The 25,625-nt window shown below is 44.4% G+C and overlaps 1 long non-coding RNA gene across 1 annotated transcript; it reads left to right on the top strand.

The window, feature by feature from the left end:
- The first annotated feature begins 8,395 nt into the window (after nucleotides 1-8,395).
- LOC115465364 lies at nucleotides 8,396-25,397 on the top strand. Its single transcript, XR_003941404.1, has 3 exons — nucleotides 8,396-8,406; nucleotides 10,095-10,102; nucleotides 25,300-25,397. It is a non-coding gene; the product is annotated as an uncharacterized LOC115465364 (long non-coding RNA).
- Nucleotides 25,398-25,625: the final 228 nt, after the last annotated feature.

Below are 25,625 nucleotides of genomic sequence, written 5' to 3'. Positions count from 1 at the left end.
GGCTCCGTTGGTTCCTTGCTCTCTCTGCCCCGGAACAGGAAGTAACCTGTTCCAGGGCAGAGGGAGCAAGGAACCAACGGAGCCGACACCCCCCCAGCGGCATGCACCTGGGGCGGACCGCCCCACCGCCCCCCCCTCCTATGCCACTGGCGTTAAATAATAGCCAAATAAAGTAACCAAATTAAGGAGTTCAATGTTGATTGGTTCTAATACAGATATGGTAGTGAGTCTTTTATGAAGGATTCTTATTATAAGTCTCGTTGAATAAGCTAGTTTTCAGTGACCTCCTGAAGGCTGTCAGATTGTGTGTTGTTTTTAAGGCAATCGGCAGTGCATTCCAAAGTTGCGCGCAGATGTAGGAGAAGCTGGATGCATATAATGATTTGTATTTAAGTCCCTTACAGTTAGGGTAATGGAGGTTTAGAAAAGTACGTGAGGAACTGGATGACTTCCTATTCATTGGAAAAGATTATGCAGAGTGCTTCCATCTATTACTTGAAACACCGAACATGGTCAAATTCTGTCAAAAGAGTCCCAAAACTCAAATGAGCCTGCAAGTAGGTGGGAAAATATGGGATACAAATCAAACAAACAAACAAATAAATAAATAAAATCCACACACAAGTATGAAGGGTCCCAATACAAAATAAATATTTTTATAGGACCATCAAAAAGGTGGACTTATTCTCTCTCTCCAGTTTCTCCTGTGTATGCAAATGGAAACATACATAGGCTGCCATACCATTTGCCCTCATCGGTCCAACGTTTTAAACAGTGTGTTGTTTTTAAAAAAATGTTCTAATATTCGTCAACTTCAATATTCAGTAATCGCTTGTACTCTCTTCAATTTTCAATCAAAAAAGTACTTATCTTCCAATTATTTCTTCAGCTTCAGCTGCATAGCAAGTAGCTGCAAATCACCTTCACAGAAACTATTCCGACAAAGCGCCATGTTTCGCCATTCCGGCTGCATCAGGGAATTATTAGTTTCTCTTGAACTAGCTTATCGGCACCTCTCAACATAATCTGTGATGGCATATGGGACACCATCAAGATGCTGGATCTCTCCCTACAGCAAACTGTGAAGATATCTTCAGAGACGTCTGAGGTTATCCGGGTTAAGGTGAAAATACAGGGTGTTTAGATCTATTCTGTTAGTAACCTTTTTCCCTGGAACTGTTTCTGTTTACTAACCTGCGCTGTAGGCATGAAAATGTTTTAATGCTTGCTAACAATAGAGACACCCATAGGAATATAATGGGTGTTTCTATCGTTAGCACACGCTAATTTAACTTCAGATATATGTATAATAATTACTTCAGATATATGTATGAACAATTTCTACATAGTAACATAGTAAATGATGACAGATAAAGACCCGAATGGTCCATCCAGTCTGCCCAACAAGATAAACTCATTTTCTGGGTTCTAATGTTCATATATTTTCCTAGTTTTTCTTTTGTGACCACAAGGTGCCATAAGGACTTTTTGGGGGATTTTGCCCAAAGGTCTTGGTGATGGGGCATCATACTTGTTGAAATTTCCTGTTATATGTATTGTTAGCGCTCAAGAAAAAGATCTGGGTGTCATTGTAGATAATATGCTGAAATCTGCTCAGTAGGTGGCTGCAGCCAAAAAAGCAAACAGGATACTAGGAATTATTTGAATAAGACTAAAAATATTATTATGCCTTTGTATCGCTCCATGGTGCTTCCGCACCTTGAGTACTGCATTCAGTTCTGGTCGCCGTATCTAAAAAAAGATATAGCGGAATTAGAAAAGGTTCCAAGAAGAGTGACCAAAATGATAAAGGGGATGGAACTCCTCTCGTATCAGGAAAGGCTAAAGAGGTTAGGGCTCGTCAGCTTAGAAAAGAGACGGACGAGGGGAGATATGATTGAGGACTACGAAATTCTGAGTGGTGTAGAACGAGGAGAAGTAAATCGCTTTTTTTACTCATTCCAAAAGTACAAAGACTAGGGGACAGTCAAGGAAGTTACATGGAAATACTTTTAAAACAAATAGGAGGAAATATATTTTTTTCACTCAACAAATAGTTAAGCTCTGGAACTCTTTGCCAGAGGAGGTGGTAACAGCGGTTAGTGTATCTGGGTTTAAAAAAGGTTTGGACAAATTCCTGGAGGAAAAGTCCATAGTCTGCTATTGAGACAGACATGGGAAGCAACTACTTGCCCTGGGATTTGCAGTATGGAATCTTTCTACTCTTTGAGATTCTGAATGGAATGTTGCCACGATTTGGGTTTCTGCCAGGTACTTGTGGCCTGGCTTGACCACTGTTTGGAAAACAGGATACTGGGCTAGATGGACATTGGTCTGACCCAGTATATCTATTCTTATGTTCTTATGTAATGGTGGTGATTTCTTTCTTGAATGTAAGCAATTGTTGGAATCTCTGGTGGCTTGGAAGGGTGGTCCGAATGCGATGGTAGTCCCCTTTGGTTAACACATAATGTGGCTGTCACTTTATAGGATTCATCTGCCTTGTTGTTATGGTTTTATTTCTTTTTCTATATGTATATTTCCTGCTCGACTCCAGCAATATTGTGGACTAATGAATGATGTTTATTTTATTTCCTCTATTAAGTGGGTTTTCTGTATCTCTGTCTTTTTCTGATTTCTTTTTCAAGTGTATCCTTGAATGTTATATTGAAATTCTAAAATAGAAATGAAAAAAAAAAAAATAGAAGCCTTTTTCTGTTCTTCAAGCTTAATAGTTTTGTCTGAAATCCATTTCTGTTGCTGCTTTATAGGGAAGGGAACTGGAATTTGATATTCTGCCTTTCTGTGGTTACAATAGAAGCTGTTTACATATTATATACAGGTACTTACTTTGTACCTGGGGCAATAGAGAGGGCTAGGGGCCCTGTTTACTAACCTGCTTATTTTCGAAGGAGATCGCCGGCCATCTTCCGACACAACGGGAGATGGCTGGCCATCTCCTGAAGCCGGCGAAATCGGTATAATCGAAAGCCGACTTTGGCCGGCTCCAACTGCGTTTCGTTGCAGAGCCGGACAAAGTTAAAGGGGGCGTTTCCGCAGGGTATGGAAGGCGGGACAGAGGCATGACAGGGGCGTTGTTAAGACATGGCTGGCTTCAGCTGATAATGAAAAAAAGAAGGCCGGATCTGAGGAGCATTTCGCCGGCTTCACTTGGTCCATTTATTTTTAGGACCAAGTCTCAAAAAAGTGTCCCAATTGACCAGATGACCACCGGAGGGAATCAGGGATCACCTCCCCTTACTCCCCTAGTGGTCACCAACCCCCTCCCACCCAAAAAACCCCCCCAAAAAACCTTTTTTGCCAGCCTCAAATGTCATACCCAGCTCCCTGACAGCAGTATGCAGCTCCCTGGAGCAGTTTTTGTGGGTGCAGTGCACTTCAGACAGGTGGACCCAGGCCCATCCCCCCCTACCTGTTACACTTGTGGTGGTAAATGGGAGCCCTCCAAACCCCCCCAAAACCCACTGTACCCACATGTAGGTGCCCCCTTCACCCATAAGGGCTATGGTAATGGTGTAGAGTTGTGGGGAGTGGGTTTTGGGGGGGGATTTGGGGGGCTCAGCACCCAAGGTAAGAGAGCTATGCACCTGGGAGCTATTTTTATTTTTAATTTTTAGAAGTGCCCCCTAGGGTGCCCGGTTGGTGTCCTGGTATGTCAGGGGGACCAGTGCAGTATGAATGCTGGCCCCTCCCATGACCAAATGCCTTGGATTTGGCCGGGTTTGAGAAGGCTGGCCTTGGTTTCCATTATCAGCGAAAACCGAGGCCAGCCATCTCAAACCCGGCCATCTCTGACATTTGGCCGGCCCCAACCATATTATCGAAACGAAAGATGGCTGGCCATCTTTTTCGATAATATGGTTCGGGACCGCTGTTTGTGGCGCCGGCCATATAGATGGCCGGCGCTGTTTGATTATGCCCCTCTATGCCACGCTAACTTTTTAGTGCATGCTAAATCTAGAAATACCCATAGGAATATATGGGTGTCTAGTGTTAGCGTGTGCTAATTTCTTGCGCACACTAAAAGGTTAGCGTGTTTACAGCACGGCTTAGCAAACAGGACCCTAAGTGACTTGCCCAGAGTCACAAGGAGCTGCAATGGGAATTGAACTGGGTTCTCTTGGTTCTCAGGCTGTTGCACTAACCACTAGGCTACTCTTCCACTAGCAACATTCCATGTAGAAGCCTGCCCTTGCAGATCAGCAACGCGCAGGCTTCTGTTTCTGTGAGTCTGACGTCCTGCACGTACAGAAGCCTGCACGGCCGCATTGCTGATCTGCAAGGGCAGGCTTCTACATGGAATGTTGCTAATGGAATAGCAACATTAACATTCCATGTAGAATCTCGAATAGTAGCAACATTCCATGCAGAATCTCCAGTAGTGGCAACAGAATCTCAACATTCCATGTAGAATCATAAATAGGGAAAGGGAAATGGGACTTGATATACCACCTTTCTGAAGTTTTTGCAACTACATTCAAAGTGGTTTACATATATTCAGGTGCTTATTTTGTACCAGGGGCAATGGAGGGTTAAGTGACTTGCCCAGAGTCACAAGGAGCTGCAGTGGGAATTGAACTCAGTTCCCCAAGATCAAAGTCCACTGCACTAACCACTAGGCTACTCCTCCACTCATTCCACCAATAAGAGCCAACCCCATCAGTGATGTCACAATGGCTTGATTGCCCAATACTTGGCTCACTTCTGATATTGTGATGTCATAAGGGAAAGGGGTTTTTTGCAACTACATTCAAAGCGGTTTACATATATTCAGGTACTTATTTTGTACCAGGGGCAATGGAGGGTTAAGTGACTTGCCCAGAGTCACAAGGAGCTGCAATGGGAATTGAACCAGGTTCCCTTAGTTCTCAGGCTGTTGCACTTAACCATTAGACTCCTCCTCCAAATACTCCAGATAGTTGAAAACATAAATGGAAATATGTGTATACAATTCCCTTTAATACTTACCATAGATGAATATTTGAATAAACAATTTATTGTTGTGGCTTTACATCATTGCTTTAATCTTTTCACTTATAATGTAATTTACCAAGTGGCCCCATGAATATGTGGTTCATTTTCTTTCTCTTTTGTTGTATTCTTATCGATCGTATTTCCTGAATGTCCCGATGGAAAATTAACAATATTAAATTGTAATTTAAGACAACTGCCATCATTGGAGTTCAGCTTACTTTTCATTTGTTTTATAACAAAAATATTCTATCTATATATATACATATATAAAACGGAATAGAAACCATAGTTTTGAGTAAAAGTTGTCTTGTTTCACGCAGTAGAGTCCTTCTGATATAATCGTATGCAGAGAAAGTAAAATGTATAATAAAGAGATATGGGGTGGTGGGGAAGGGAACACCCTAGGGTGCTTGCTATCAGATGATTGTGTGAGGAGCAAGTAAATCATCCCCTATATAAACCCTGCAGGTAAAAGAGCTGTCTCTTCTAAATATGTAGCCTAAGAGATAACTGCAATGGCCAGTTGTAAATCAAGCACAGAGTCAAAAAGTCTACACAGGACCCCAGATCACCACAGAAAATGGCAGTTGGCAAGGAAACAGAAACTGAAATCTCCTTTTCCATGAATATCATCTTTATGCTGACGACACCCAGCTTTATCTCTCCACACCAGACATCACTGCGGAAACCCAGGCCAAAGTATCAGACTGTTTATCCAACATTGCTGCCTGGATGTCCAACCGCCACCTGAAACTGAACATGGCCAAGACCGAGCTCATTGTCTTTCCACCCAAACCCACTTCTTCTCTCCCTCCACTCTCTATTTCAGTCGACAACACCCTCATCCTCCCTGACTCATCTGCCCGCAACCTCGGAGTCATCTTCGACTCCTCCCTCTCCTTCTCTGCCCATATCCAGCAGATAGCCAAGACCTGTCGCTTCTTTCTCTATAACATCAGCAAAATTCGCCCCTTCCTTTCTGAACACACCACCCGAACTCTCATCCACTCTCTCATCACCTCTCGCCTTGACTACTGCAACCTACTCTTCACTGGCCTCCCACTTAACCATCTATCCCCCCTTCAAACCGTTCAGAACTCTGCTGCCCGTCTTATCTTCTGCCTAGACCGATATTCTCATATCACCCCTCTCCTCAAGTCACTTCACTGGCTTCCGATCAGGTACTGCATACAGTTCAAGCTTCTCCTACTAACCTACAAATGCACTCAATCTGCATCCCCTCTTTACCTCTCTACCCTCATCTCCCCTTATGCTCCTACCTGTAACCTCCACTCACAGGACAAATCCCTCCTCTCAGTACCCTTCTCCACCACCGCCAACTCCAGGCTCCACCCTTTCTGCCTCGCCTCACCCCATGCTTGGAATAAACTCCCTGAGCCCATACGCCAGGCCCCCTCCCTGCCCATCTTCAAATCCTTACTCAAAGCCCACTTCTTCAATGTTGCCTTTGGCACCTAACCACTAAACCTCTATTCAAGAAATCTAGACTGCCATAAGTAAGTACATAAGTAGTGCCATACTGGGAAAGACCAAAGGTCCATCTAGCCCAGCATCCTGTCACCGACAGTGGCCAATCCAGGTCAAGGGCACCTGGCACGCTCCCCAAACGTAAAAACATTCCAGACAAGTTATACCTAAAAATGCGGAATTTTTCCAAGTCCATTTAATAGCGGTCTATGGACTTGTCCTTTAGGAATCTATCTAACCCCTTTTTAAACTCCGTCAAGCTAACCGCCCGTACCACGTTCTCCGGCAATGAATTCCAGAGTCTAATTACACGTTGGGTGAAGAAAAATTTTCTCCGATTCGTTTTAAATTTACCACACTGTAGCTTCAACTCATGCCCTCTAGTCCTAGTATTTTTGGATAGCGTGAACAGTCGCTTCACATCCACCCGATCCATTCCACTCATTATTTTATACACTTCTATCATATCTCCCCTCAGCCGTCTCTTCTCCAAGCTGAAAAGCCCTAGCCTTCTCAGCCTCTCTTCATAGGAAAGTCGTCCCATCCCCACTATCATTTTCGTCGCCCTTCGCTGTACCTTTTCCAATTCTACTATATCTTTTTTGAGATACGGAGACCAGTACTGAACACAATACTCCAGGTGCGGTCGCACCCTGGAGCGATACAACGGCATTATAACATCCGCACACCTGGACTCCATACCCTTCCTAATAACACCCAACATTCTATTCGCTTTCCTAGCCGCAGCAGCACACTGAGCAGAAGGTTTCAGCGTATCATCGACGACGACACCCAGATCCCTTTCTTGATCCGTAACTCCTAACGCGGAACCTTGCAAGACGTAGCTATAATTCGGGTTCCTCTTACCCACATGCATCACTTTGCACTTGTCAACATTGAACTTCATCTGCCACTTGCACGCCCATTCTCCCAGTCTCGCAAGGTCCTCCTGTAATCGTTCACATTCCTCCTGCGACTTGACGACCCTGAATAATTTTGTGTCATCGGCGAATTTAATTACCTCACTAGTTATTCCCATCTCTAGGTCATTTATAAATACATTAAAAAGCAACGGACCCAGCACAGACCCCTGCGGGACCCCACTAACTACCCTCCTCCACTGAGAATACTGGCCACGCAATCCTACTCTCTGCTTCCTATCTTTCAACCAGTTCTTAATCCATAATAATACCCTACCTCCGATTCCATGACTCTGCAATTTCTTCAGGAGTCTTTCGTGCGGCACTTTGTCAAACGCCTTCTGAAATTCCAGATATACAATATCAACCGGCTCCCCATTGTCCACATGTTTGCTTACCCCCTCAAAAAAATGCATTAGATTGGTGAGGCAAGACTTCCCTTTACTAAATCCGTGCTGACTTTGTCTCATCAGTCCATGTTTTTGTATATGCTCTGCAATTTTATTCTTAATAATAGCCTCCACCATCTTGCCCGGCACCGACGTCAGACTCACCGGTCTATAATTTCCCGGATCTCCTCTGGAACCTTTCTTAAAAATCGGAGTAACATTGGCTACCCTCCAGTCTTCCGGTATTACACTCGATTTTAGGGACAGATTGCATATTTCTAACAGTAGCTCCGCAAGTTCATTTTTTAGTTCTATTAATACTCTGGGATGAATACCATCAGGTCCCGGTGATTTACTACTCTTCAGCTTGCTGAACTGACCCATTACATCCTCCAAGGTTACAGAGAATTTGTTTAGTTTCTCCAACTTGACATTTCGTCCTTTAGATTGTAAGCTCCTTTGAGCAGGGACTGTCCTTCTTTGTTAAATTGTACAGCACTGCGTAACCCTGGTAGCGCTTTAGAAATGTTAAGTAGTAGTAGTAGTAGTAGTAGTTGTAGTAACCTGGAATATGCAAATTTATCTCATGCATTTTTAATGTGGATATCCTGAAAGTCCATCTGGCTCTGGGGTCCCCAGGATGGGGTTGGAAGCCCTGCTCTAAGGAATCCCTTGGTCAAATTTGTGCTTCTTTCTACAAGAGATACCAGTAACCATCTTCTACATGAAGCCATCATAAAATCCTCAAGAGTAGTCACATGTATGAAGATTACGTAAATATGCTGCAGAAATCTAAAGCTTATAATAAAGATATAGGACATCGACAGAAGTGCCATAAACTAGTCAACATACAAAATACTTGAACAGAATTTAGGTTCTCTGCTGCTACTGGAAGCCTTACAATATTGTGTGATGAGATACTCCGAATACTCTGAAGCTTTACTCTCCATCACGTGCTTTTTCTTCCTCCAGAATTACAAAAATACAAACTCTAGTTGTGGATTTATATATAGTCCCTTTATTCAAAAATAAGGGATATTTATGTCTTATTTATGTTTGCAACTTGTCCTCACATTAGTGTGGATTTAGCGTTATCAAAAACATAGAACGTGACGCTTTTGGGAACCAAATGTACTCAATTTATCTATTTTTTTTTCTGCTAGTGTAACAGTACACAGTCTATTTTCCAAAGCCCCCCCCCCCCCCAATGCTTCCAACTCGTCTTACAAGCTGCTTTGTGTAGCCATCCATCACTGCTACAGATGAGCATTACACAGGCAACCACAGAGCATCTAAGTTGCAAAACTATTTATTTTACAAGCAAGGGGGAAAAAAAACCTGCAAGGGAGCTAATGATGCCTCCCTTGAAAAAGAGTTTCCAGTGACTCTGCAGTTTTCACAGGGAATTGTAATAGGAGAAGGGGAAGAGAAATGAGAGGCAGAAAGGGGTGGGATAGCAATGGAGGGGAGCCAAATTAGGTTGAGAAGTGGAATTAATCCATGTTGGTTAGTAGCTTATGTGTTCTCATTCAAAGGGTGGCTGCCTGTCTTATTCTTCCTATATTGGTTGCCAGTGAAAATGAACAGCAAATAAGCATAAGAATTTACATTTATCAAGTACCAGACTGAATTCCTTTGTGGTAAAAGCAGTTAGTATATCTGGGTTTAAAAAAAAAGGGTTGAACAAGTTTTTGGAGGAAATGTCCATAGTCGGTTATTGATTTTGCTCATACCTTTTTCAGTAGTAGCTCAAGGTGAGTTATATTGGGTATTTTTCTGTCCCTGTAGGGTTTATAATCTAATTTTGTACCTAAGGAAATAGGGAGTTGAGTGACTTGCCCAAGATCACAAGGAGCAGCAGTGGGATTTGAACTGGCCACCTTGGAATGTCAAGACTGGTGCTCTAACCCAGTGCCATAGCGAGGGCTAATGACACCCGGGGCGGGTTGCCGCTGCGCACCCCCCCCCGGGTGCAGCACGGCATGACCCCCCCTCTGCGGCGCACCCCCTCTCTGGAGCGAACCCCCCCTCCCCCGGACCGCATTCTTACCTGCGGGAGGGCCGATCCGCCCCGAGTGTACGTCACTCGGAGCTGCGTCGGCCCCGCTGGTTCCCTGCTCTCTCTGCCCCGGAACAGGAAGTAAACTGTTCCGGGGCAGAGGGAGCAGGGAACCAGCGGGGCCGGCACCCCCGAGCGCGTGCACCCGGGGCGGACCGCCCCTCCCGCTCCCCCCTTCCTACGCCACTGTTCTAACCACTAGGCCACTCCTATTCTATGGAAATGAGATAGAAATGAGGAAAGACACTGTTGTCCCTAGGATCGGTAGCATGGAAGCTTGTTACTGTTTGGGATTCTGCGAGCTACTTGTGGCCTGGATTGGCTACCGTTGGAAGCAGGATACTGGGCTGGATGAACCATCAGTCTGCCCCAGTATGGCTATTCTTATGCCCTTTATAGCTTTGCATGCCCTAGCTGGTTATTTTTTTTTGGGGGGGGGGGGGGGGGCAGAGCATGGTGCAGAGCTTGGATGTGGCAGCTGATGGGTTTTTGTCTTTCCAAAAAATTGGCAACCCCCTAGGCAACCTGTTTTCCAAGAAACAGCAGGAGGCAGCATTTTCCTTATAGGTTTCTGTCTCTCTTCCCTACTCGACCCTACAGCTGCAACATCTACACAGGTCACTGAAGGGAAAAAAAAAGAGAGAGAGAGGTTGGTTCATCATCGTCATGATGGTAGGAGGAGAAGGGATCTACTAGGTCCAATGCCTTTTTTTGGCCTGGTACGATGTAAGGGAGAGAAAGGGGAGATTAAGGAGCAAGAGCGGGGGGCAAAAAGAAGCAAGTATGGGGTGGGGTTGGGTATTGGAATGGTAAGAGAAAAGGTAAGAGAAAATGGTGCCCTACATGACCAGATGACCACTGGAAGGAATCAGGAGTGACCTCCAATACCCCCCTAGTGGTCACCAACCCCCTCCCACCCCCCATAAATGTGAATAAAAATATGACTTACCAGCCTCTATGACAGTTGCAGATGTTAAACTCAGATTTATTAGAGCAGAATGCAAGTCCCTGGAGTAGTGTAGTGGTCAGTGCAGTACACAGTGGGGGACCCAGGTCCCTATCTCCCTCTACCTGTCACACTTGTGGTGGAAACTGTAACCCCTCCTAAACTCACCAAAACCCTACTGTACCTACATATAAGTGCCCCCTTCACCCATTAGGGCTATTATATTGGGGGACAGTGAGGCACAGAGGGTTTTGGAGGGCTCAGGGGACACGATAAGGGAGCAAAGGAGTGTACTTGGGAGCATTTTTATGAAGTGCCCTCTAGGGTTCCCCATTGCTCTCCTGGGATGTCTGGGGAACCAGTCTACTAAAACTACTGGCTCCTTCTACATTCCAATTGCATGGGTCTCTACGTTTTGCACCTATTCGTTTTTTTTTTTTCCCCCAAAAATGGACCAAAAAACAAAACATCCAAATCACAAAACCTTGTTCAAAAACAGTATTTTCGAAAAAAAAAAAAAAAAAAGACATTTTTCTTTTTTTGGAAAGACCTTCTTTCCTATTCAGATTTTGGACGTTTTGTGCAAAACGTCCAAAATCGGACTAAGACGTCATATCGAAAATGCCCCTCAATATCAGTGATCCTAAAAGGTGCAAATAAATCAGCAAAAGCCAAATCCAGTACATTCTCACTCAAATGAGTCGGTATATGCATCCATTGGAACCATAATATACTACTAAGACTCCTAGATTACTTCGGGATTGGTGGAAATATACTTAGTTGGATCAAGAGTTTCCTAACCACTAGAACATATCAAGTGAAATCAACTACAAACATATCATCACTGTGGAAAGCAGACTGCGGAGTACCTCAAGTATCAACACTATCACCGATCCTTTTCAACCTAATGATGAACCCACTAACCAAGTCCTTATCCAACCAAGGCCATAACCCTTTCATCTATGCAGATGATGTCATAATATACATTCCTTACAAACATGATCCAACAGAAATCACCAACGAAATCAAGCTCAGCTTGAACATCATGGACTCATGGGTAAATGCATTTCAACTAAAACTCAATACAGAAAAAACACACTGTCTCATCCTCTCATCCCAATACAATGCGAACAAACCCACAAATATAAACACCCCAGATTACACCCTCCCTATCTCAGACAGCCTGAAAATCCTTGGCGTTACAATCGACCGTAACCTTACACTAGAGAGCCAAGTGAAATCTACAACAAAGAAAATGTTCCACTCAATGTGGAAACTCAAACACTTGAAATCATTCTTCCTGAGGGAAACATTTTGCAACTTGATACAATCAATGGTACTAAGCCATTTAGACTACTGCAATAGAATTTATGCGGGATGCAACGAACAAATCATAAAGAAGCTTCAGACCACTCAAAACACGGCAGCCAGGCTTATATTTGGAAAAACGCGATTCGAAAGCGCCAAATCTCTCTGAGAAAAACTGCACTGGCTCCCAATCAGAGAACGTATTGCTTTCAAAATCTGCACCCTGGTTCACAAAATTATCTACGGCAAAGCCCCGGGATACACGACAGACCTCAAAGACCTACCAACCAGAAACACAATTGCATCAACACGAACATACTTAAATCTCCACTACCCAAGCTGCAAAGGACTCAAATACAAATCAACTTATTCATCCAGCTTTTCCTACATAAGCACACAACTATGGAACGCATTACCAAAAGCCGTGAAAACAACGTATAACCACCTAAACTTCCGGAAATCACTAAAAACCAACCTGTTCAAAAAGGCATACCCTACGGACACAACTTAAATGCCTGAACCCTGCAACACAACAAAACCAAAGCTCGTAATGGACATAACATAACTCTTCCTCTCGACGGTTCCCTAATGTGTCTGTATCACATGAACCTTATTCTAACATATATCACTTTGTATTTGTTCTTTACCGGAGTTGGCGAATGCCTTTACGGTACTATGTAAGCCACATTGAGCTTGCAAATAGGTGGGAAAATGTGGGCTACAAATGTAACAAACAAACAAATAAATATTTAAATTATGTGCAAAAGAATGAAACTGAGCCACCTGAGGTGCCTCCAGGTTATTCATATGTACATTAAAGTCTCCCCCCCCCATCTAAAAAAACCATATATATATTTGGGCCCTTCTGAATATCCCTTTGAAAGCTGGAAAGTATACTACATAGCTGCTGAATATCCCTTTTTACTACAGTAGTTGACAAAGCCCCATGTCCAGTCTCCATTTGTCTCCTGGGGATGAATTAACCCTATTGTGCTTCTTCCCTTTGTACCCTGTTTACTAAGCAACGTTATAGGCGCATTAATATTTTTAACGCATGTTAACCACGTACACATGTTAACCATGTATGTGCCTACAATATCCCTAAAGGCGCCTACATGGTTAGCGCCAAGTGTAGGCACACTAAAAACACTAAAGCACCTTATTAAACAGGGCCCTTAATGTGGGTAAAGGGAAGTACCTGGTAGCTACCGGAATTTCTGACGAAAAGATCTCACAAATGAATGCCAGAGGGGTTGAAAATACATTAGAAAAAGAGAAAGTGAGAGTTTGCTGTGGTAGCAGGAATTCCCCCAAGTGAGACCAAGTGCTCTGAAGCTAGACCGAGTCCTGACAGGCAGCACTGTGCTGAGTGAGGCTTTCAAACAACCCCATACATACAGGATCAAGGTAATTTATGAAATCTGCTGAGTGGCTTTCTTATATGAGGAGTGGTTAGCATGCGGTTGCCTGCAGGAGAGGTAGGGATTCTTAAAATCTCCTACGTTTCCAGCAGTGGTAGTGAATATGGGAATTCTGCCAGTGTGTGGCCACTGATACCTGTCAGATCCTATGCCAGATGTTACAGGCAAAAAGTAGGGGGAAAAATATCAAAAGGCAAAAAACCTGCAAGTCAGTTTACATAAGTATTGCCATACTGGGAAAGACCAAAGGTCCATCGAGCCCAGCATCCTGTTTCAGACAGTGGCCAATCCAGGTCACAAATACCTGGCAAGATCTGCTTGCACAGTTATGAAATAACACACTTTGCTTAAGGATTTGTTATTTTCTGATATGCGGCAGCCTCGTGCATCAAGTGGAATTTGACAGGAGTATTTTTTTTATCTATTTATTTTTGTTACATTTGTACCCCGCGCTTTCCCACTCATGGCAGGCTCAATGCGGCTTACATGGGGCAATGGAGGGTTAAGTGACTTGTCCAGAGTCACAAGGAGCTGCCTGTGCCTGAAGTGGGAATCGAACTCAGTTCCTCAGGACCAATGTCCACCACTCTAACCACTAGGCCACTCCTCCACTGTTGCTACTATTTGAGATTCTACATGGAATGTTGCTATTCTTCCATGTAGAAGTCGGTGGCCCTTGCAGATCACCAATGTGGCCGCGCAGGCTTCTGCTTCTGTGAGTCTGACGTCCTGCGCGTACGTGCAGGACGTCAGACTCACAGAAACAGAAGCCTGCGCAGCCTTCTACATGGAATGTTGCTAGTGGAATAGCAGAATCTCCAATAGTAGCAACATTCCATGTAGAATCACCAATAGTATCTATTTTATTTTTGTTACATTTGTACCCCGCATTTTCCCACTCATGGCAGGCTCAATGTGGCTTACATGGGGCAATGGAGGGTTAAGTGACTTGCCCAGAGTCACAAGGAGCTGCCTGTGCCTGAAGTGGGAATCGAGCTCAGTTCCTCAGGACCAAAGTCCACCACCCTAACCACTAGGCCACTCCTCCACTCATTACTGCCCGGTTACTGTGTGAGTCTGTGTGAGACCTTACCACGAGGTCAATGGCTTGCAGTAAGACCCAAAATGGACACGTGGCAATTTTCATTTTGACACATGTCCATTTTCGGCAAAAAAAAAGGCATTTTTTTATAGGTGCGCTGAAAACAATTCTACACAAGCCCAAAACACGCGTCTACACTACCGCAGGCCATTTTTCAGCGCACCTTAGTAAAAGGACACCCTAAGGGGGGGGGGGACTACTTTCAGAAAAGCAGCTGGACAGCAATCAAGCGGAGACAAAGATTTTGTCACTTTAAACCTTTGATCATATTCCTGCTGACAGGCTATGGTCTAGGTTTGATGATGTTTATTTTTCTTTGGTAAGATCTCAGTCAACAAGGCACCTTGGATATTTGCAAGATCTAATTTTATCAATTTTAACAGAGGAAAAAAAATCTGCCGGTGTCTGAGCAGTAGGTTGTTTGGAGAAAGCTTCCTCTCCAAGAAGGGGGCAGGAAGGCCAAATGACGGCCAAACGACGGCCGACATGGTTAAAAAGTGAGGTGAAGGAAGCTATTAGAGCTAAAAGAACATCCTTCAGAAAATGGAAGAAGGATCCGACTGAAAATAATAGGAAACAGCAAAAGGAATGTCAAGTCAAATGCAAAGTGCTGATAAAGAAGACAAAGAGAAACTTTGAAAAGAAGATGGCGTTGGAGGCAATAATATATAGTAACATAGTAGATGACGGCAGAAAAAGACCTGCACGGTCCATCCAGTCTGCCCAAGAAGATAAATTCATATGTGCTACTTTTTTTATTTGTACTGTCCTCTTCAGTGCACAGACCGTATAAGTCTGGCCAGCCCAACCACCAACCTCGCCTCCCAACCACCAGCTCTGGCACAGACCCTATGTCTGCCCAGCACTATCCCTGCCTCCCACCACCGGCTCTGGCACAGACCGTATAAGTCTGCCCAGCACTATCCCCGCCTCCCAACCACCAACCCCGCCTCCCACCACCAGCTCTGGCACAGACCGTATAAGTCAGCCCAGCACTATCCCCGCCGCCCAACCACCAGCCCCGGCACAGACCATATAAGTCTGCCCAGCAATAGCCCCGCCTCCCAACCACCAGCTCTGGCACAGACTGTATAAGTCTGCCCAGCACTAGCCCCACCGCCCAACCACCAGCCCCGGCACAGACCGTATAAGTCTGCCCAGCACTAGCCCCGCCTCCCAACCACCAGCTCTGCCACCCATTCTAGGCTAAGCTGGTGGTTGGGAGGCAGGGCTATAATACAAACAAGAAGCTAGTAAAATAATCAGTTGAACTGATAGATGACTGCCGGAGAACATGGTGAAGGCGGTTAGCTTAGCAGAGTTTAAAAAGGGGTTAGAGGGTTTCCTAAAGGACAAGTCCATAAACCACTACTAAATGGACTTGGGAATAATCCACAATTCCAGGAATAACATGTATAGAATATTTGCACATTTGGGAAGCTTGCCAGGTGCCCTTGGCCTGGATTGGCCGCTGTCGTGGACAGGATGCTGGGCTCGATGGACCCTTGGTCTTTTCCCAGCGTGGAATTACTTATGTACTTATATGCCTTGGATTTGTTCGTTTTTGAGCTGGGCGCCTTCGGTTTCCATTATCGCTGAAAAACGAAACCGCCCAGCTCAAATCCGCACACATCCGATGCATTTGCCCGGCACAAACCGTATTATCGAAAAAAAAAGTCAGGCGCCCATGTTTTTTCGAAAATACGGTCTGTCCCGCCCCTTCACGTACCCGTTCTCGGACATAGACGCCCATGGAGATGGGCGTTCGCGTTCGATTATGCTCCTCTATGCCATACTTTGTATTGCTGTTCGAATATTTTTACTGCTCTAATTGCCTCCTGCCCAAGAAGATAAATTCATATGTGCTACTTTTTTTATTTGTACTGTCCTCTTCAGTGCACAGACCGTATAAGTCTGGCCAGCCCAACCACCAACCTCGCCTCCCAACCACCAGCTCTGGCACAGACCCTATGTCTGCCCAGCACTATCCCTGCCTCCCACCACCGGCTCTGGCACAGACCGTATAAGTCTGCCCAGCACTATCCCCGCCTCCCAACCACCAACCCCGCCTCCCACCACCAGCTCTGGCACAGACCGTATAAGTCAGCCCAGCACTATCCCCGCCGCCCAACCACCAGCCCCGGCACAGACCATATAAGTCTGCCCAGCAATAGCCCCGCCTCCCAACCACCAGCTCTGGCACAGACTGTATAAGTCTGCCCAGCACTAGCCCCACCGCCCAACCACCAGCCCCGGCACAGACCGTATAAGTCTGCCCAGCACTAGCCCCGCCTCCCAACCACCAGCTCTGCCACCCATTCTAGGCTAAGCTGGTGGTTGGGAGGCAGGGCTATAATACAAACAAGAAGCTAGTAAAATAATCAGTTGAACTGATAGATGACTGCCGGAGAACATGGTGAAGGCGGTTAGCTTAGCAGAGTTTAAAAAGGGGTTAGAGGGTTTCCTAAAGGACAAGTCCATAAACCACTACTAAATGGACTTGGGAATAATCCACAATTCCAGGAATAACATGTATAGAATATTTGCACATTTGGGAAGCTTGCCAGGTGCCCTTGGCCTGGATTGGCCGCTGTCGTGGACAGGATGCTGGGCTCGATGGACCCTTGGTCTTTTCCCAGCGTGGAATTACTTATGTACTTATATGCCTTGGATTTGTTCGTTTTTGAGCTGGGCGCCTTCGGTTTCCATTATCGCTGAAAAACGAAACCGCCCAGCTCAAATCCGCACACATCCGATGCATTTGCCCGGCACAAACCGTATTATCGAAAAAAAAAGTCAGGCGCCCATGTTTTTTCGAAAATACGGTCTGTCCCGCCCCTTCACGTACCCGTTCTCGGACATAGACGCCCATGGAGATGGGCGTTCGCGTTCGATTATGCTCCTCTATGCCATACTTTGTATTGCTGTTCGAATATTTTTACTGCTCTAATTGCCTCCTGCTCATGTTTGATCTATTCTTACTGTACACCGCCTTGAGTGAATTTCTTCAAAAATGTGGTAAATAAATCCTAATGTATAAATGAAAGGAGTGTGCTGAAATCAGTTGTTCTTTTATCATAACTAGGATCACCAGCTTCACATCATAGCTACCAAGCGACCTAGTTCAAAGATGCAGATTTTAGGTCTGTCCAGGATTTCTGGAATTTCCACCTCATTCCAGGTTGACATACATACAGTATATAGGGGGAAAACCAAACCAGTGCTATTCAGTTGACCTAAGGTGAATTGGAAGTGACAACCCCTTGCTAATATATTCAGATAGATGCAGGAAATATCAGTACTATAGTACTCTAAAGTACTGCTCTCAGAACTGTGTCACTAGGCAATTTTGTCATACACTGTAAGCAAACAGGGGAAAAGGGGGGGGGGGGGTCACTGAATTCAGGTTCACAGGATCATGAGTCCCTTGCGGGCTAATTTTCAAAAGAGAAGGACGCCCATTTTTCGACATAAAACGGAAGATGGACATCCTTCTCCCAGGGACGTCCAAATCGGTATAATCGAAACCCGATTTTGGACGTCTCTAGCCGAAGTCTGTCGCAACACTGCTCTAAGCACTCTGGCACTATCTGTATAATGCCAGGGCAGAGGGAGGGCATTTTGCCCAGGCAGACAGATGGGGGATAATTCTATAAAGGCAGCTCTAATATTTGTGTCCAGTTACACATACTGGCATATATGCACATATCTGTGCATACATATCTGCGCACATAAACATGTAAACGCCAGAACTCTGGCTGTGCACTAATCTGTAACTATGCACATGTCTTCGATAGCATGTAGTTTGCAGATCGGCATTCAAATGGGTGGAGTTTGGGAAGCATGTGGGTGTGGTTTATACCCCTCTCCCCCGTAACATATAAAATACTATAAGTAATTCATGTTTCTCTGGAATCTAGGCGCAAGCATTTACACAAATTCTATGGCTGGCATAAGAGCAGAAATGCCAAGCTACCCAGTTCCGGGCTGGAGATTTTGCTACAGTCCTGGATTTCTGACTGTCCTATTCTGGTGCATTATGGGACTTGTAGAATCAGGCGCTATAATTTCCACATGGAAACCAGGACTGACTAAAAAGTCTCCAGTCTGGAACTGGGTAACTTGGCATCTCTGTAAGTGCTTGCGTCTAACTGCGTAAGCATGTATCTACCTAGTTATGCTATTCTATAAAGGAAAGTAGGCACCCAAAACTACTACTACTACTACTTAGCATTTCTATAGCGCTGCCAGGGTTACGCAGCGCTGTACAAGTTTAGCATGGGGAAGGACCGTCCCTGCTCAAAAGAGCTTACAATCTAAAGGGATGCCTAAATCTAGGTTCCCCTTTATAGAATTGTCCTCATAGTGGTAATATTCAGCCACGTGAAGGGCAGGTCTATAATTGGGCAGCCTCATTTACTCACCCTCTTGTGCACATAAAGGTACAGAATGCTAGTGCTTCCACGTGTAAATGCACACTCACTCGTGAAACTGCAGTAGCATGCCTAACACTGCTCCCTCTTAGAGAATGACACGGGGACGGGGACCCACGATAACTACAGGGATGGGGATGGGGACAGAGCCCGCAGGGACAAGGCGGGGACAAACTTTGTCCCCGTGTCATTCTCTACTTTGAAGGCGGTTAATGAACAGTTATTTATGTTTGAGTGACACCGGCAATGATGTTTTCATTTTTTGGAAAAATAAGCAAAAGTGATGGCCACAACTGGCAAAATTTGCGCGGGGGATCTGTAGATCCTTGCCATCAGCACATCTTCGGAGAAGACATTATCTATTGCAGGAAGGATATTTTAGGCCGCCTCCCCCAGCCGCTGCCCCCCCCTGCTGCAATGTACCTTTGCTGGTGGGCGTCCCCAACCCCCGCCAGTTGAAGCGTTTATCTGTCCCACGCTGGTCTCGCACTTGCTTCTTCTCCGTGCACGGCACATTCATTAAAATGAGAGCATTTATGGCACGACTGGAAACTGGAGAGGAGGCAAGTGTGAGACCAGCGTGGGACAGATAAACGCTTCAACTGGCGAGGGTTGGGGTTAGGGACTCCCGCCAGCCAAACCGAGGGCCCCAGAGCCAATTTTGGGGGGGCCCAGGCCCCCATAGCCCCCCATAGCTATGCCACTGTCTCCTAGATAAATGGAGCATCTAGAACTTTCCTTCGTTAGACAAAGCATTACCATGCCCCCCTCAGAATGGAACTGACCTGTGATGACCATGTGAAAAACATTTTTTTTTGGCAGTTGGTGAAGAAATACACTGACATGGCACACACACACAAAAAAAACCTTGGTTACCTTTTGTCATGACTCTTGGAGCTTGGTAATTAGAAGCCCCAATATCATGGAGCATAACCCTGGCACAGCAATCACCTGAAGTCTCTATTATTTTATAAAGTCTCTTTTATTGAATAAATCACAGATAATTTACTCACAGATAGATGTTCAGGATACAGAGACTTCTTAATCTGGAGGCTGTGGGAGGTGGAGATCTGAAGAGAGGTAGTTGTATTGCAGGGGGAGGGGAAAGTAGTTGAACAGGTAGAAATAGTCCAAAGCTGGGTGACTGCGATGTGCAATATCTCATTTGGAAGAAGATATTTACAGGGTAAAAAATCCAGGTTTGTTACAGGGATTTTCCGCAGGACAGAGCTGTCTGGAGCGAGATGGGGTCATCTCCATGCCCCTGGCTGGATGGTGTTAGCATACCTCATGGCTGAAAGGACAAAGAGGTGATGGGGCTTTTTACAGGCTCGGGGGGGGGGGGGGGGGTGCAAATAGAGGTTAATGGGAACAGAGCTTGCCATCAGGTGGCAAGGGGTGGTCCTAGAGATATGAAGGAAAGGTCATACCTGGCTGACCTCTTAGGACAGAGATAGTAAGGCTGAACAGGAAATGGTAGCAGGGAGACAGAGGAGCCAAGTTTGGCAGAGAGAGAGAGGGGAGGTCCAGGCAGCCTTACAACCAGTGGTAACAACTCTTGCACAACCAAGCAAGTGTGGCTGCACTGCCTGTGAACTACATTAACCACAGTGCCTTGCTCATATATCTTTACAATGAGAGACTGCAGCAGTGAAAGTTCTTAGAAATGAGAATAACAGTAAAGACATTACACACATTTTAGGATCATGTTATGAACTAGTGCAAGGCTGTCAGGGAACAGAACACCTTTCATACCATTAATTAACAGAGCAGTAAGGCAAATGGCAGTGCTAGCGAAGTTAAAATTATACTCTGTCAAGAAACCGTTTCAGAGGAAAATTCTAAATTACAACATGTCCATGACAAGTACAAATATGACTCATCTAAACTAAGCCTTAGAATTGCCTCACCTCCCATCCTCACTCAAGTCGATTTGGTGACAGAGAGGCTCTCCTTAGAATACAAATAACTCGACCACCTTTGTAGTTCTTGAATACTGATTCCTGCAATGTCTGGAGAACATCGTACTCTTGGTTTATGACTGTGTTGTCACAATCAGTTAAAGAACATGAGCTAGAACTCAAACATACGTGGGATAAACACAAAGGAATCCTGTTTGGAAAGAATGGATCCACGGAATCTTACCGGCGATTGGGTGGTGACGCCGGTAATTGGGAAGCAAAACTGGTGCTGGGCAGACTTCTACGGTCTACGCTCTAATCATGACTGAATAGATATGGATGGGCTCGAGTGTAAATTTTAAGGGGCTTCTACATTAGCTTCAGAACTTTTAGTAGAAGAACAATGCTGGGCAGACTACTACGGTCTGTGCCCTGAGAATGGCAAGGACAAATTAAACTCAGGTATGCATATAAAGTGTCACATACCATGTAAATTGAGTTTATCCCATTTTTGACAATATTTCAAACCATGTGTCCCAGCTCATAGTGGGTTGCAAATTTCACAGCTGTAGGACACTTCACGGCAGAGGTAAGACCTAAAAGGTGCCCAAACTTTGTCGCCCACAAACTGTGCCCCCCCCCCCCCGAGATATCTCAATAACTGTTTAAGCTAGAAGTCTGAATGTTTGCTGTTTTTCATCTTTTATATATTGGTCTCCATTCTGGTAGATGATATCAATTTCTGAAATGGTGAGGTAGGGAGGCTTCCAAAGTTTGGTTGAATTGACATGGAATGACACAGTGAGCATGTGCAAGTGGGATAAATGTCATATAATAATAATAATAATAATAATCTGCACTATCCACAATTTCTAAATGAAGAACAATTTCACATACATAATAAAAAAATATAAAAATCGCCAATATCCAACTTGATATGCTCATCACTTTTCCAACCTCTACACCTGATAAAAAATTGAATTCCTTTCATAAATTGTTCCTAAATTTTGTAATGCATGAAGCCTTGCTGGTAAAGTATTTCATAATTTTGGACCAAAAATAGAAAAAATGAAAGGATGGTTCAGAGTAACAGTTTTTGAGAGGATCTTAGCAGATGCATTAGCCGATAAAATCACAGAACGGAACAGAGTGTGGGAGAAACGTAACTATGGGCTTTAAAAACAAGTAATAAAATCTTAAACTTCGCTCTGTACTGAATAGGCAACCAATGCAGAGACTTAAGTTGAGAACACGTGATTAAACTAGGAAGTGATAGTAATCACTCTGGTTATCGAATTTTGAGTAAAAGACTCCCTAGGAGTAGTAACACGCCTCACCAATCTCAATTTATAAAACAACTTTCTGAATTATGTTCAGAATTTGATTGTTTTTTTTAATAGTAAGAGCCGAAGAATCCAGCTGCACTCCTAAGTTCCTAATCTCCATTTTAAATGGAGCATCATCACAAATAGAACCAAAACTTGAGTTTTAGAAATGTTTAAACATAGTCGATTGCCCCCTTCGAAGGGACACCACCTTGTAGTGGTGGAGGGGCTTCTGTGTTTAATTGATCTCCTTGTCTTGTTTCACTCTCCCTATTTAGTGGTCTAAGGAAGAGAATAACTGACTGAAATATTTCCTATATATTACTTTCTCTGTATTTCCGGCAAGTTGTTTTATCGCTTGTAAAAATTTAAATGGTTATAAATAAATTTTTTTTTAAATAAACATAGTCGATTGCCCTTCATCCGTTGGTAAATACTGGTAAGGTGTAATTGCAACATTTCAAAGCTATTATCAAATGATTTGTCCACTGGTACCAAAAACTGTATATCATTAGCATAAATTGTCTATTGTAATGCAACAATAAACAGAGAGAAAGAAGAAAAAGATTAAATAGCACTGTGGAGAGGCAGGAGCCCTGAGGGACTCCAGTAAAACAAGGCATAATTTCAGACTTCTTATGACCATCATGGACCCAAATTGTCTTTTGGATAAATAAGAACGGAGCCAACTCAATACAGTTCAACCCAGTCCAAAGTGTCCTATTTCTGCAAATGATCCTCTAATTGCATTAATATAACTTGCTCAATTTATTTTTGCAAAAAAAAAGGTAATGAAGAGATGCCGAACGTTAACTACAGAATGATCCAACGTGGCATTTTTAATCAATAGTCTAACAGCAGTAGTTTTAAGACTCAAAGCATTACTCCCTCACTAAGCGATGTATTGATGAACTGTGTGTGAAACTCAGATAAGAGCTCTTGAGAGCCTTAATAACTGGTGGGTGAATAATATCCCGATGACTAAAAGAATTATTGATTCTACCTAAAACTTTCTCCAAATTGGCCCGTAGTAACAGAAGAAAACGGAGCAAGGATATATTTATTTATTTATTTATTGCATTTGTATCCCACATTTTCCCACCTTTTTGCGGGTTCAGTGTGGCTTACAATAAGAAATGGTTATGGATTACATTGTGCAGAATTATGCAAGACAATCGAAGTGTCGTTAAGGAATGTAACAATGGAACACAAACATTGAAACATTGGAAGGAGACAATGAGGGGCATTTTCGAACAGGGACACCCATCTCTAAGGGCGCCCATCTCTGAGGATGTCCCCGCGAAGGGGCGGGGTATCCCGTATTATCGAAACAAGATGGGCGTCCATCTTTCGTTTTGATAATACGGTCGGGGATGCCCAAATCTCAGAATTTAGGTCGACCTAAGAGATGGTCGACCTAAATGTTGAGATGGTCAACCTTAGAGATGGACGACCTCAGTTTTCGCTGATAATGGAAACCGACGACGCCCATCTCAAAAACGACCAAATACAAGCCCTTTGGTCATGGGAGGAGCCAGCATTCGTAGTGCACTGGTCCCCCTCACATGCCAGGACACCAACCGGGCACCCTAGGGGGCACTTTTACAAAAACAAAAAACAGGTAAAAGAGCTCCCAGGTGCACAGCACCCTTCACTTGGGTGTTGAGCCCCCCAAATCCCCCTCAAAACCCACTGCCCACAAGTCTACACCATTACTATAGCCCTAAGGGGTGAAGGGGGGCACCTACATGTGGGTACAGTGGGTTTGGGGGGGTTGGACGACTAAGCATTAAGCAGCACAATTGTAACAGGTAGGGGGGGGGATGGGCCTGGGTCCACCTGCCTGACGTCCACTGCACCCCCTAACAACTGCTCCAGGGACCTGCATACTGCTGCTTGGGAGGAGGGTATGACATTTGAGGGTGAAAATAAAAAGTTGTGAAACATCATTTTTTGTGGTGGGAGGGGGTTAGTGACCACTGGGGGAGTCAGGGGAGGTCATCCCCGACTACCTCTGGGGGTCATCTGGTCATTTAGGGCACTTTTTGGGGCCTTATTCGTGAAAAAACAGGGTCCAGGAAAAGTGCCCTAAATTCTAGCTACAAACGCATCCATTATCGGCGAAAGGCGCCCATCTCTGTTCGGGTGATAACCACGCCCCAGTTCCGCCTTCACCACGCCTCCGACACGCCCCCGTCCACTTTGTCCGCATCCGCGACGGAGTGCAGTTGAAAGCGTCCAAAGTTCGGCTTTCGATTATACCGCTTTATTTGTTTTTGTGAGAAAGACGCCCATCTCCCGATTTAGGTCGGAACTTGGGCATTTTTCTCGTTCGATTATAAGCTGGAATGGGAGCTTAAAGGGCAATACTAAGGCATAAAGACATATGGTATACATATTTCTGTGAGTAAAGGTATGAGTGATGTGAGATTACGGGGGATGAGAGTTCAGAAGTGGATGTATGGTGCATTAATGAACAGTAAGTGTGGACTTTATGTGTTTTGGCTCTTTCCGTAAATTTTTTCAAAAAGATGGTCTTCAATAATCTGCGGAAGGAAGCTTGCTCGTGGATCGTTCTTAAGTTGTGCGGCAGTGTATTCCAAAACTGCGTGCTCATGTGAGAAAAGGTTGACGCGTGTAGCGTCTTGTGTTTCAGGCCCTTGCAATTGGGGAAGTGGAGGTTGAGGAAAGTTCGGGATGATCTTTTGGCGTTTCTGGGTGGTAAGTCTATTAACTCAGACATGTAGGCTGGGGCTTTGCCGTGAATGATTTTGTGGACTAATGTGCATACTTTAAAAGTGATGCGTTCCTTGAGTGGAAGCCAGTGCAGTTTCTCTCGTAATGGTTTTGCACTTTCATATTTTGGCTTTCCAAAGCCAAAATATGAAATCTACTCTATAAAGAGCCTGAAACACTTCTTCCAGCTTAGATAACATGGGTCAAGACAAAACCAAAAAATGCAGGGAGTAACTATGAACCAGAATTACCATCCCTCACCAATCCAAGCTTTAGGAGGTCTTTTACTAAAGCTTAGCTGGAGTTATCTACAGCAAGGCCCATTTAATTCATATGGGCCCTGCTGCGGACAACTTGAGCTAAGCTCCCTTAGTGAATGTAAAAATATCTAATTTGTAATCACCAACCACCATTATTTAGCCTTTGTTCCTCCAACAGAAATTAAAGGTACATTTATTTCCGAAGGCATTTCCAGTTGTCGGATGATATGCTATATCTGGCAGCTCACTTTGAAGATTATTATTGTTAGAATTTATTTACCGCCTGTTTGAAGAAATTCACTCAGGGGCTATTTTACAAAGCTGTGGTGAAAGGGGCCTGCA

Source organism: Microcaecilia unicolor, chromosome 3 (assembly GCF_901765095.1).
Source record: "Microcaecilia unicolor chromosome 3, aMicUni1.1, whole genome shotgun sequence".
NCBI classification, from domain to species: domain Eukaryota; kingdom Metazoa; phylum Chordata; class Amphibia; order Gymnophiona; family Siphonopidae; genus Microcaecilia; species Microcaecilia unicolor.
This window is presented reverse-complemented; position numbering and strand designations above follow the sequence as displayed.